This window comes from Hevea brasiliensis, chromosome 2, assembly GCF_030052815.1.
Source record: "Hevea brasiliensis isolate MT/VB/25A 57/8 chromosome 2, ASM3005281v1, whole genome shotgun sequence".
Taxonomy (NCBI): Eukaryota; Viridiplantae; Streptophyta; class Magnoliopsida; order Malpighiales; family Euphorbiaceae; genus Hevea; species Hevea brasiliensis.
In genome coordinates, this window is record NC_079494.1 from 46,270,848 (window position 1) to 46,285,802 (window position 14,955).

Genomic DNA, 14,955 nt, shown 5'->3' on the forward strand with positions numbered 1-14,955 from the left:
CTACCAAAACCAAACTTGACCTAGAAATCCTGGACAAATGGCCATCCAACTAGTTTTGGCAAAAATGCTATAACTTGGGCTACAAACCTGAAAATGTAGTGATTCAAAAACCAAAATCTTTAAAAGACCTAAAACTACAACTTTGATGTTTTTGCCAGTACCCAGATCCTAAAAGAACTTTGGGAAATTGTTAGGACAAGTCAGGACTTCCCAATTTGGAAATCCTGCATTGGAACCAATTTAGCCATTTGACCTAGAATAGTAATTAGACCATAACTTTCACTAGAAAATTCCAAATGGGATGAGCCAAAATGATTTGAAAACTTAAGACTTAGGGCTACAACTTTGGTTAAGAAGCCTTAACCAAATTCTGAGGATACAGATCTCAAATGTGAAATGCAACACACTGACCTGAACCTGAAATCCTGATGCACATGGTTTATGAGTCCAGGTTAGTTAAATTGCTATAACTCACCATACATAACTTGAAAAATTATGATTTTGAACTTGTGTAACCAGGACACATAGGGAAATAACTTATATGAAGAACATTAGGCCAAAATATGATTGTAGCTAGTCCAATTGGCTGGATAAAATGAGGTTCCAGAATCTGCTAGGTTCTAGAACAACAAAGGGTCAGTGAAGCAGTCTTGATAAATTGACCATATCTAGAGCTAAAAATCTCAAAATGGAGTGATTCAAATTGGAAAATAAAATTAAGAAATAGAGGCACAATTTTTATGAAGAACCCCTCACTAGATTTTGACTAGAACTAGGTCGAAATTGGGTTCAAAAGTCAAGAGGTAAAACTGTCCAGAACCCAAGCTTTATGAAACTTCATAAGTAATTTAAGTATGTATGATGTAATTTTTGGATTAGTTATTGGAAATTTTTTGGATGAGTATTGAGACAATTTAGTTATGTGTTTCAATTGGAAAGGAGCCTTCCAATGAAGGAGAAAAATTGAGTTAAGTCATGACAAGTTAAGAAGGTTTATGCACAACTAATTCTAATTCTTTGTTTTCAATTTAGAATTGCTTTAAATAAGGCTATATGAATGATTTATGATTTTATTTGCATTGAAAACTTTAAATTGAGGATTTGTGTGTTGCGAAACCTATAAAAGAAAATTTATGAATGAAATGTGATTATTGACTTGCAATGAAATTTTTGAATGAAATTGTTTAAATTTGTTTTGAAACCACACTTGGCATGACAATTTATATTGTGTTTCTCCTCCATTCATTGGGGTCGAGTTTGATTATATTTCCTCCTTCTCTGGCTCACTAGTTGAGGTTGAATTCGAATGAGTACTCATATAGCTAGCCAGCCACCTCTCTCATTAATTTCAGTTAGTGAGGTTATAGATTGCTTTGTCATGGTGTATAACATGACATTGATCGTGAAATTTTGTGTCATAACTTAAGTTGTGTGAATTATTGGCAACACTATTGTTTCCAATTTATTTTGATAAATTATTATTAAAAATATTGGTGTTATTGTGATTATGGATTTATGAAAATTTTAAATTCCTACTTATCAATTGATAAATTATGTTTTTAGTGACTTTTAAAAATTATAGTTGTGCACCACTGAGCATCATACTCAGCGATAACTGTTTGATGCTGTCGCAGGTAAAGAGATAGATAAAGCAGTAGAGTGAGCTGCTTGTAGTGGGGATTATAGCTAGATTTTGTCCATTTCCGTGTATATCAGTTATACTATTTGTAAAGTTTCTTTTTGATGTAATTTGATCTGTATGTATATTAAGACAGATGAGCAATTATACAAAAGTCTTGTATAATATTTGAGTTTGTGAATATTGAAATCTTATTTCTATATAAGTATCAATTTCCTTGAAATGAAAATGGGGAATGAATTGTGAAATATTGAAAATGTTGAGATTGAACTTGGGTGTTATTATAAATTACTTTTTCAGGTAAATTGAAGAACTGTTTTCTTATAATTACAGCCGTTACTCTGTCAAAATTTTTGTAAAATTTTAAAAATGCGAAAAAAAAAATGACATCTCCTCAAATTTAAAAAAGATACTTGAACCACTATTTTATAGTTAGGTGAAACTCTCAAATGTATTGGAATTGTTTTAAAATCCCTTGTAGTATATTTAATGAGTTATCAGTAGGCGAAGTTAGGTAATTCATTAGATATATTATGGGATCATTTCATGCCTTATGGAGGGGTAAGGTGTGACATATTTTAAGGTAATTAATGATCATCCTCATGCATCATGTCATATTTATTTAGTATTTATGCATCTGGAACACGAAAATATTACATAATTGCATAATATTGTTATTGTTGCATTGATGGATGTTGGATGACTCTCCTCATGCTTATTATTATGTTATGTTATGTTATGGATCCATAAGTAAATCCCATGGGAAGATCTTTATGATGCCCTTCAGTGGAGGTCTATAAGTTGCCCTAGGGTGCATAACACAGGTTATGTTTTAAGTGAAAGTTTGGGGAGTTACTAGTGACAAGTCCATCCTAAGTGAAATGTTTGTGATGTAAAAACCCATGTGAATGATGCATTGCATTGTATGAATGAATGATATAATTAATATTGATTAGTTTACTCATTGAGCTTGTGTAAGCTTACCCCATTCCCCTAACCCCCAGATGCAGGGTTGTAGGATTAGAAGAGTTTTTTGAAGAGAGAGCATTAGGGGTAGCTTTAGCCTTTTCCTTTATGTATGATGTATGGGTAGATGGACATGTAAAATGTGAATAGATAGTACTATGCTGGTAATTAAATGAATTTGAAGTTATGTAGTATTTTCAAGTATGATGATGTATATGATATGTTAACCCTTCTTAAGAGTATATATATTGTAATGTCCTGCACTTCTGAGCTCTGAACAGTGCTATTTCAGTCCATGAATGGTACTATTCATAGCCAGTTTGAGGACTAAAAATGAAATGAAATTAAGTTTAATTAAGTAGTATTAAAATCAAATTGACTATCGGGTTATGGAGTTAAAGGTCATTATCGAAAAAGATTAACTGTAACCCGATGAAGGGCATTTTGGTCATTTAAAATACAGAGTTGAATTTTCACCAAAATGTCAATTAAATTAAGTGAAATTAATGTAATGAAATATGAAGAAATTTTGATGAAAATTCAAATAGGGATGTGTAATTGAAAGAAGAAGAGAAAAGAAATGAAAATTTAATTTAATTATGACATAAGCATGACCATATGATGACCTAATTAAAAAAAAATTAGAATAAAAAACATGAATTTATATAAGACAAATTCAATTAATTTCTTCTTATCATCCATTGACTTCATCTTCTTCCCTCATCAATTGTTGGCTGAACCCCTTGCCTCACCCATTCCAATATAAATAACTTCTCCTAAGCTCAATTTTCCTGAAATTCTCACCCCAAAATCCCTAGTCACCAACACTAAACTTTAATATTTCATTTTGGTAGAGTGATTGATAGCAAAAATAAGAAGAAAAAGTGAAGGTTGCTAAGCTTGGAAACTCATCAAGTAAGGTTAGTGCAAATATTAGCATTCCTCTTTCTTCTAATCTTGATTCTAAGCTTGATTATGGAAAGAATTGCATGAAGAATTGAGAAATTTTGTATGTTTGAGTGAAGAGGAATTTTGGCCAGCTTCTATGGAAGGAGGACTTGATGTGTTTATGTCACACCTTACCCCTTCGTAAGGCATAACATGATCCCGTAGTACACTTAATGAATTACCGAACTTCGCCTACCGGTATCCTATTAAATATACTACAAGAGATTTTTAAAACAATTTTCATTCATTTTTTTTTAAATTGTTAGGTAATTTTTTTTTCAGATATTAAAACCTTTATTTGAAGTGCAATCATAAATTAAATTTTTAGATATTTAAGATCTCCGTAATTTTTATAAAAATTTCGGTAGAGTGCCATTTGTATTTTGAGAAAACAGTTCTTCAAAACTTGAAAAGAAAAACACTCCCAATATATTTTCCCAACCATAGCTCCATTATTCAATTTCATTTCACAAATCAGCACAAGCAACCCAATACATAATTCGAATTAAATCAAACATTAAAACGTCTCATTAAGGTAACAAAATTAATATTTACATTCATGGGAGTATTAAAAATTTAGTGGTATAAAACTTTATATGTACATAAAATCTCAAGATAACATTACAATAATTTGTACTTGATTACATTCCAACAATAATACTACAAAAGAGTAGATGCAACTGCTCAAATGAAATTACATACATATAATTACATAATTTCGTCAAAATCTTATGTACAAGGGTATACCTATGATATACCTGAAGAGAGTCCCACTGTCTTCAAGTAATCTCACTCAGCTACTCTACATTTTCTTTCACTTGCAACAGCATACAAAACTATCGCTGAGTAGTAAACTGAGTGGTGCACAAACTAATCATTTAAAACTTAATACAAGTTATGCTTGACCACTCATAATAGATAAAAATTTAAAACTTCTAAATTCTCCAAAATTCATGACATACAAAAATCAATATTTTCAATCATGCAAATTATTCATTTGAATAATATTTTGATCAAATAGTAACTATTTATCTATATTTCTTTTAAATCGTGAAACAATACAATATTTTTGAATTACTGATAAATTATTTATTTCGGCCACAATTTATCAAATTATTAATAATTTAAAGGGCATTGCCAACAATTCACATAGTTGGGCCCATGACACAAAATTTCACGATCGATGCCATGTTGTGCACCACGACAAGGACAACTCTCTCAATAACCGAGGCTAAAAGGGAGGAACAAAGACTAGCTGGTATATATGAGTACTCATCCAAACTCTTCCCCAATTGGTAAGCTAGAGAGGAAGGAACTCACTCCATCTAGTAGAGGAGGTATCTCACTAGACAAGCTAATGATAACACAAAACATATTGCCATGTCAACTGTGGTTTCAAATCATATTCAAAACAATTGCAATTCACAAAAGTATTTACAAACCATTAACATATTTAATCATTATAATTTCATGCTCAAGGTTGGCAACACATCAAACTCAAAATTTATAATTCTCAAAACCATGCAATAAATCGTTAAATGCATAAGAAAATTTATATTTAATTTATACAATTTCAGTCAACAAGTTAAAGTTCTCAACACAACAAAAATCATAAATCATACAATAAACTTATTCAAATCAATTTGGAAGTGAAAAATAACAAAAGAGTTAGTTGTGCACAAACCTCTATCTAGGCTTGACTTACTTCAATTCCTCCTCCTTCATTGGAGGCTTCTTTCCCACTGAAACACATAATTAAGGTGTTTCAATATCTATTCAATTTATTTTTAACTAATAAATTCAATAATTAAATTTTGTATACTTAATTTATCCCATAAAATTGAGTCCTTTGTACTTAGTGTAATTGTGGTTACTATTTAATGGTTGTCGAATCCACCAAAATTTAAATTAACTGAAATTACCAGCTATAAAATATTTTATATAGCAAGTGGTAAATCCAGGTCGAACCCTAGAGACTAAATTATTAAATTTCGTGCACTTGTGTAATGGAAAAACAAATAAAGGTTGGGGGGGGGGGGGAGTAATTCGCAATCCAAAGAAGAATTCAAAAATCAAAAATTAAGATCTAAAATTAATAAGAAATTCTCAAATTAAGCAAACTTCAATCCAAGGTAATTCGCATTCCAATGCATTGATTCGATCATAGACAAAAGAAATACAATTATCTCTTATTGAATACTTAACCTAGATTTACCAACCAGCGAGGTAAACCCCTAATTTCCCTATACTCATCAATTCGAGCCCAGCACTCTTATTGACTCTAATTATTAACTAAATTAGTATTAAGCAATCCTCATCAAATTAATAACTTCTTTAAGAATAGGAAGTAGTTAAACTGAACAACAATTTATAAAGCATAAATCATTTAATTCACCCTATTGTTTCCTTAGGTTATTATCGAAAACTAGGATCATAATCAATAAAACCTAATTGCTACTCATGTTCAATCTTACACAACAATTACGAATTATAAAGATGAACTAGCAATTGATCAAATCAAACAATTAACTAATAGGCCTTTTTAGCAAATCATTAAATAGATGAAAAATAATTAAATCAGAAAATAATAGATATTCAAAAGACATAAATTAAATTAAGAACCTGGTATCAAAAATCACACATAAGAACTTGAATCCCTTGAACTGAATTAAAAACTTAGCCACTCATGTTTATGGCTTACAGAAAAATAAAGGAAAAATAAAGAAGAAATCTAAAAAAGAGAATGGAGAATGAAGGTGTTTTTGAGGTCGAGAGGCTACTGAATGGTGTTTTTTTAGCTGCTTGCCCAAAGACGCATTTATAATAAAAAAACCTAATCCCAAAGATAGGAACCAAACTAAGAAAAGTTTTAAAATTCAAAAGACAGATTTTTAGCCTGCATTCACATCTCTGAAATCAAGGCCGATTTTCAGTGATTTCTTTTCCGAATCTGTCTCTACCCTCTTTAGGAAAGTTGTAGCCCTATTTCTTAGCTTTCCAATGGGTACTCATTCGCCCAAATCCGAGGTCTACAGCTTAAGTTATGGCCCAAAAATTGGGACTGGTTCAGACAAATAGTCTAGCCTATAGTGACGACTTCATTGCCATTTTTGACAATTAAAATGACCTTATCTTTCTTCCAGGCCCCAATAGAAGTTGTAGAGGTGGCTTTTAAGGTTCAATTGGGCTTGGGATTGCTTCATTTGGACGTCTGGAACCCCAGATACAAAATAAATACTGAAATTGGTCGTGACACATCAAGTCTGGGCTTTTGCAATAGATCCATAGCTCATTTTATTAACCTTGGAGACTGATTTGGGCTTTGATCCCTCTTTATCATTTATAGTGCTCTATCTTAGCTTTTCAATGGATTAAACAACACTCAATTTGGAGACCCACAACTTTAGAAACACCTGAAAAATACAGCAAAGGTCAAATACTGAAAATTTCTCCATTTAACACAATTATTCCAACAACTATCTAAAAATATGCCTAATTGATAAATATACTTAACCAACTGAATTAAACATAAAAACACACTAAAAACACTAAATGTGATGGGAGTAAAATTAATAAATTATGCACTTATCAAATTCCCCCACACTTATTCCATGCTCATCCTCAAGCATGACTCAAACTCTCAATCAACTCCACTTAGAAGTTCCTTAACTTCACTCTATCACAACATTCTCTAACAAAAGATTAAAAGTTTGAAAGAAAAGGCAAGTAAAGTAATAACCATCACAACAAATTCTATCAACACCATACCAATATATCAACAATTTTCCAACGTAAAACAAAAGGCTTGAAATCAATTAAGCTCACACAATTAAAGTTTCATAAAATTTTAAATCAATACATACCAAAACACAAGGCTAATTTATCAAGGCACAATAATTATAGCTCTTTGCAAATCTTAGGGGAGATAGAAATAAACTTTTTTTTATTTGAAATTGGTACTTCTCTCTCATCACAGTTACTTTTTTTTATTTTTTTTAATTTTAATCGTCACCTTCAGAAAAGTACCTTGCTCATATCCTAGCTAGCTTTTGGCCTGAGAATCGACATGGGGTTCATGAAGACCCCTGATTAGTTTGCTTAACTAAAATAGCGGAGCAATTTTCAAATTCAATCTTTTATTTTCCCCCAATTTATGCATCTTTATATTATAAAGTGCCTTGATAGATTAAACAAAGTTTTGAAATATGCATGACACTAGTCTAAAGCACACATAACTAATCATTTTACCATTAAATCAAGCCTAAATGATTTATGCAGAAAAAATTGTTATATGGTATGGAGAAAAAGGAAAATCCATCATTAAAGTTACTATTACCTTGCCTAAAATTTCAAAAATTCAATCTAAAATAGAAAAGTCCTTTCAAGGACAAAGCACTTCTCTCTGGGAGTTAATATAGAATCATGAATCAAGCTTATGAGAATAGATTTTATTTTGTTTTACTTTTATTTTTTATTTTTTTAAATTAAAGCAACAAATTTCTCCTCCCCCACACTTAAAACTTACATTATCCCCAATGTAAAGCTCAAATACAAAGGAAAAGAAAAAAAAATGATAGAAAATAAAATAAAATAAGATAAGGGAAAAAAAACAAATATGATTGTGGCTAACAAGCAACCCATGGGTTGCCTCCCAAGAAGTGCTTTTGTTTATCGTCGTTAGCTCGACATGGCGAAGCTCCTTAATCTACTGAATGCTCCTGAAACCCCTCATAAAATGGCTTGAGTTCATGACCGTTGACCTTGAACACTTTGTTAGTTCCTAAACTTTGAATTTCAATTGCACCATAAAGAACCACATTAGTAACAACAAAGGGTCCAATCCAACGAGAACGCAACTTACCAGGCATTAGCTTCAATATGGAATTATACAATAAAACTTTTTGCGCAATCACAAACTGCTTCCTTAGTTTGTCATGGAATGCCTTTGTCTTTTCTTTATAGATCCTAGAATTCTCATAAGCCTTAAGGCGAATTTCCTCTAATTCATGCAAATGTGATTTTCTTTCTAACTCATCCTCCATGCTTAACTCAAAAACATCCTGCACAAATATATCAACAACATCAATAGAAAAGACAGAAAAGACGGAATGATCATCAGCAGGATACTTCATGGAATCAAAGATATTAAATTTGACAGTGTCTTCATCAAACTCCACAGTTAAGGTACCCTCATCCACATCAATTTTTGTCTTGGCAGTTTTTAGGAAAGGTCTTCCAAACAAAATCAAAGCTGACTTTGACGTGGGAACACTATCCTCCATATCCAAAATGTAAAAATCTGCAGGAAAAATCAATTCTCCAACCTGCACCAAAACATCCTCAACTACTCCCAATGGGTAAGCATTAGAATGATCAGCTAACTGAATAATGACACTAGTTTCTTTCAAAGGACCCAAAATTAAAGTTTGAAAAACTGAATTTGACATAAGATTACTAGATGCTCCTAAATTTGCCATTGCACTTTCAAATTTAGAATCACCTATTCTGCAAGGAATAGAAAGTGAACTTGGATCCTTACACTTAGGAGGTAATTTTCGCTGAATTAATGTTGACACATTTTCCCCCACACTGATCTTCTCATTATTCCTCAACTTGCACTTTGTAGTGCATATTTACTTAAGGAATTTAGCATACTTGGAAACTTGTTTGATTGCATCAAGTAAAGGTGTATTCACCTACACCTTTCTGAAAATCTCCAAAATTTATTTCTCTTGTTCTCCTTTCTTAGTCTTAGCCAACCTACATGGGAATGGAGGAAGAACAAAATTATTAACCTTATTCAAGTTAGGTTCAATATTTACCTCAACTTCAGGAACTTCAGACTCTTTTGGCTCTTTTGCTCTTTGCTTTTTCCTTTTCATTGGCTCATGTGGAGTCTGGTTATCAACTTCTTTCCCACTCCGTAATAGTATAGCACTCGTATTTTCTTTGGGGTTCATGACTGTTTGTGATGGAAGCTTTCTAGAACCTTGAGCTTCCAGCTTACTCACATATGAAGCTAAATGACCAATCTGCCACTCTATGTTTTGAATGCTATTTCTGGTCTCCTGTTGAAACTGTTGTGTATTGTTAGCCAAAGCCTTAACAATTTCATCAAGTGACATGCCTTGATTTGAGGGAGGTGGAGGTGGTTGATTCACTTGTGGTCTTTGCTGTTGGTATCGGTTTTGCATCGGTTGATTCCCATAACTCAAATTGGGATGATCTCACCATCCTGGATTATAAGTATTAGAAAAGGGATCATACCTGCGTTGTGGCTATCCATAATCTCCTACTGCATGCTATCCATAATTTCCTACTGCATTAGCATGTTGCATTGATTCATCCTTTTATAATGCAGGACACATGTCAGTAGTATGACCTGAACCTGAACAGATTCCGCATTCCTGAACAGTTTGCATGTTCCCTACAGCCAATTGCCTCACCAAAGAACTTAAATTAGAAATCTATTTCTCAAGGTTAGATGTACTTACCTCATTAACCTACTTAAGTGCGTGATCCATTCTCATTCGAAACTGCTGAGAATTTACTGCCATGTTAGCAATCAGCCTCCTTGCCTCTTTTGGTGTCTTGTCAACTAAAGCTCCTCCACTAGCAGCATCTATCATACTGTGGTCCATTGGTAGAAGTCCCCCATAGAAATACTAAATCAAAAGCTGCTCACTTATTTGATGATGGGGATAGCTTACACACAGTTTCTTAAATAGTTCCCAATACTCGTACAAGCTCTCTCCATTGTACTGTCGGATGTCACAAATTTCTTTTATTATGTTAACAGCACGGGAAGCAGGAAAATACTTCTCCAGAAATATCTTCTTCATCCCATTCCATGAGTTGACAGATCCGGAAGGAAGGTAATACAACCAATCCTTAGCTGTGCCTTCCAGTGAGAAGGGAAAAGCTCAAAGCTTGATTTGATCCTCTGAAACTCCTTAAGGTTTCATGCTAGAGCACACAACATGAAATTCTTTTAAATGCTTATGTGGATCCTCACCTGTAAGACCATGAAACTTAGGCAATAAATGGAATAGTCCAGATTTCAACTCAAAAGCAACATTTAAAGCAGGGTATTGAATACACAAAGGCTGTTGGTTTAAATCAGGAGCAGCCAACTCTTTCAAAGTCCTAATAGCCATGATTTCGTTTTTAGAATTTGAATCCAAATCCGAATCCGAACTTAACTCCCTTAGAGATTGGACTCTTTCAGATGTACTCGGAATCTGCCTAGCTTACTTAGCTAATTTTCTCAACTGTTTAGCTATTTTTTCTACTTCTGGATCAAAGATCAACTCACCAGATTAAGAAGTTCTTGTCATAAACAAAAAGAAATCAAAGTAAAAATAGAAAAATGCCTCAAAACCCTAGAAAACAATTGAATTTGGCCTCAAAAGGGTGGAGCAATAGATTCATTAGTCTTGATCAGAATGTCGTTTCCTTCAAAATAGGTATGGGCCGCCCTCCTAATTCAACCAAAATTCTTAATGAACAGTAACACCGTAATTTTTTTTTATCAAAAACCTGAAAACAGCAACAACTCACAAACAAAATTAATAGAATATCCTAACACCAAAAACATGAATTCCAATAAACTTCAGTCCCCGGTAATGGCGCTAAAATTCTTGGTGGTTGTCGAATCCACCAAAATTTAAATTAACTAAAATTACCAGCAATAAAATATTTTCTACAGTAAGTGGTAAATCTAGGTCGAACCCTAGAGACTGAATTATTAAATTTCATGTGCTTGTGTAATGGAAAAAGAAACAAAGGTTGGGGGGGGGGGTGTAATTCACAATCCAAAGAAGAATTCAAAAATAAAAAACTAAGATCTAAAATTAATAAGAAATTCTCAAATTAAGCAAACTTCAATTTAAGGTAATTCGCATTCCAGTTCATTGATTCGATCATAGAAAAAAGAAATACAGTTATCTCTTATTAAATACTTAACGTAGATTTACCAAACAGCTAGTTAAACCCTTAATTTCCCTATACTTATCAATTCAAGCCCAATACTCTTATTGACTCTAATTATTAACTGAATTAGTATTAAGAAATCCTCATCAAATTAATAACTTCTTTAAGAATAGGAAGTAGTTAAGCTGAATAACAATTTATAAAGCATAAATCATTTAATTCACCCTATTGTTTCCTTAGGTTATTATCGAAAACTGGGATTGTAATCAATAAAACCTAATTGCTACTCATGTTCAATCTTACACAATAATTACGGATTATGAAGATGAACTAGCAATTGATCAAATCAAACAATTAACTAATAAGCCTTTTTAGTAAATCATTCAATAGATCAAAAATAATTAAATCAGAAAACAATAGATATTCAAAAAGACATAAATTAAATTAAGAACCAGGTCTCACAAATCACACATAAGAACTTGAATCCTTTAAACTAAATTAAAAACTTAGCCACTCATGTTCATGGCTTATAGAAAAATAAAGGAAAAATAAATAAGAAATCTAAAAAAGAGAATTGAGAATGAAGGTGTTTTTGAGGTCGAGAGGCTGTTGAATGGTGTTTTTTTAGCTGCTTGCCCAAAGATGCATTTATAATAAAAAAACCTAACCCCAAAGATACGAACCAAACTAGGAAAAGTTTTGAAATTCAAAAAACAGATTTTTAGCCTGCATTCATGTCACGACCCAGGGATGGGGTTGGGACGTGCTTGTTCAACCAGCTACGCACTGGGGTAGAAACTTTGTGTCCCACATCGGAAACGGGAAGAAAAGATTTGGGCCATATATGTGGGAGCCTTTCTCACCTGGTCAACGCGCTTTTGGGAATGAAACCTCCCAAGGGACAAATCTGTGAGGCCCATGGGCCAAAGCGGACAATACTAACTGGAGAAAGATCGGGCTGTTACAGGAGGAATTGAACTAAGTCAAGCCTAGATAGAGGTTTGTGCACAACTAACTTTTTTGTTATTTTTCACTTCCAAATTGATTTGAATAAGTTTATTGCATGATTTATGATTTTTGTTGTGTTGAGAACTTTAACTTATTGACTGAAATTGTATAAATTAAATATAAATTTTCTTATGCATTTAAGGATTTATTGCATAGTTTTGAGAATTGTAAATTTTAAGTTTGATGTGTTGCCAACCTTGAGCATGAAATTATAATGATTAAATATGTTAATGGTTTGTAAACACTTTTGTGAATTGCAATTGTTTTGAATATGATTTGAAACCATAGTTGACATGGCAATATCTTTTGTGTTCTCATTAGCTTGTCTAGTGAGATATCTCCTCCACTAGATGGGGTGAGTTCCTTCCTCTCTGGCTTGCCAGTTGGGGAAGAGTTTGGATGAGTACTCATATATACTAGCTAGTCTTTGTTCCTCCCTTTTAGCCTAGGTTATTGGGAGAGTTTGCCTTGTCGTGGTGTATAACACGACATTGATCGTGAAATTTTGTGTCATGAGTCCAACTGTGTGAATTGTTGGCAATGCCCTTTAAATTATGCATAATTTGATAAATTGTGGTCGAAATAAATAATTTGTCAGTAATTCAAAAATATTCTATTGTTTCATGATTTAAAAGAAATGTAGATAAATAGTTACTATTTGATCAAAATGTTATTCAAATGAATAATTTGCATGATTGAAAATATTGATTTTTGTATGTCATGAATTTTGAAGAATTTAGAAGTTTTAAATTTTTATCTGTTATGAGTTGTCAACCATAACTTGTATTAAGTTTTAAATGATTAGTTTGTGCACCACTGAGTTCACCACTCAGCAATAGCTTTGTATGCTGTCGCAGGTGAAAGAAAATATAAAGCAGCTGAGTGAGATTCCTTGAAGAAAGTGGGACTATCTTTGGGTATATCATAGGTATACCCTTGTACATTAGATTTTAACGAAATTATGTAATTACATGTATGTAATTTCATTCGAGCAGTTGCATCATCTCTTTTGTAGTTTTATTTTTGGAATGTAATCAAATACAAATTATTGTAATGTTATCTTCAGATTTTATATACTTATAAAGTTTTGTACTACTAAATTTTTAATACTCCCATGAATGTAAATATTAATTTTGTTACTTTAATGAGATGTTTTAATGTTTGATTTAATTCAAACTATGTATTGGGTTGCTTGTGCTGATTTATGAAATGAAATTGAATAATGGAGCTGTGGTTGGGAAAATATATTGGGAGTGTTTTTCTTTTCATATTTTGAAGAACTGTTTTCTCAAAATACAGACAGCACTCTATCAAAATTTTTATAAAAATTACGGAAATTTTAAATATCTAAAAATTTAATTTATGATTGGACTTCAAATAAAGGTTTTTAATATCTGAAAAAAAAAATTACCCACTAATTTAAAAAAAATGAATAAAAATTATTTTAAAAATTCCTTGTAGTATATTTAATGGGTTAACTGTAGGTGAAATTTAGTAATTCATTAGGTGTACTATGAGGTCATTTTATGCCTTACGGAGGGGTAAAGTGTGACATATTTTAGTGGTATCAGAGCTAGTTTTTAAAGTAAATTTTGAACTGTGAATTTGAAATATTTTTTTATAAGTACAACTGCTCAAATGTTTAATACATATAGTACATTTACATCATAAATATGAACTAACGGGGAGAAATCTCCTTGTATTGGTTATACAGGAAATAAAAAAATCCTGTGAAAAGATATGCAAGAGAAGGATGAGACAATATAACAGTATGTGACAACAAAAGTACAAGGTGAGGCCCCAGCTCCTTAGAGTGTCGGAGGCTCGACTGTACTAGTCCCACTTGTACAAATTACCACACAAATGGCCCAGCAAATTACCACTTTCTTTCAGCAAATGGCTGATAATCTGTCAGCCCAGGTGTAGACCCTTATTTTGTGATGAGTATGTGCATTGAGGCCGTGGAAAACCCGATGATGAAAAATTATATGACTGTAAGATGTAATTGGAGGCATTGAGCTGAATTATTAATTTCGTGGCATGATCTTGAAAAAATAAAACTAATAATAAAGTTTTGGGAAAATTAATTTAATTAAATTTAAATAAAATTTTATTTTGCTTAAATTTAATATGGGTAGTTTTTTAAATGGATCTAACTAAGTTTAATTGGGCTCTATGGGCCTAAGAAAGCCTAGTTAGGAATTTTAAATGGGACCCATTTAATTATTTTCTAAAAATTAAAATAACAAAATATCTCTCTCCTCCTTGACCCCACCCTCTTCCTCATTCCCTATTGGTGCCTTCTATTTTTTTTCTGTCTTCCTATTGGTTGAAACACCTCACTCATATCCCAGTCTTATTCGAATTCTGCAATTGTAGTTGTTTAAGTCATCTAAACTTTATCATCCTAAGACTCCAAACCCTATCACACCTCTCTCCCAAAACCCTATAAATACCCTACT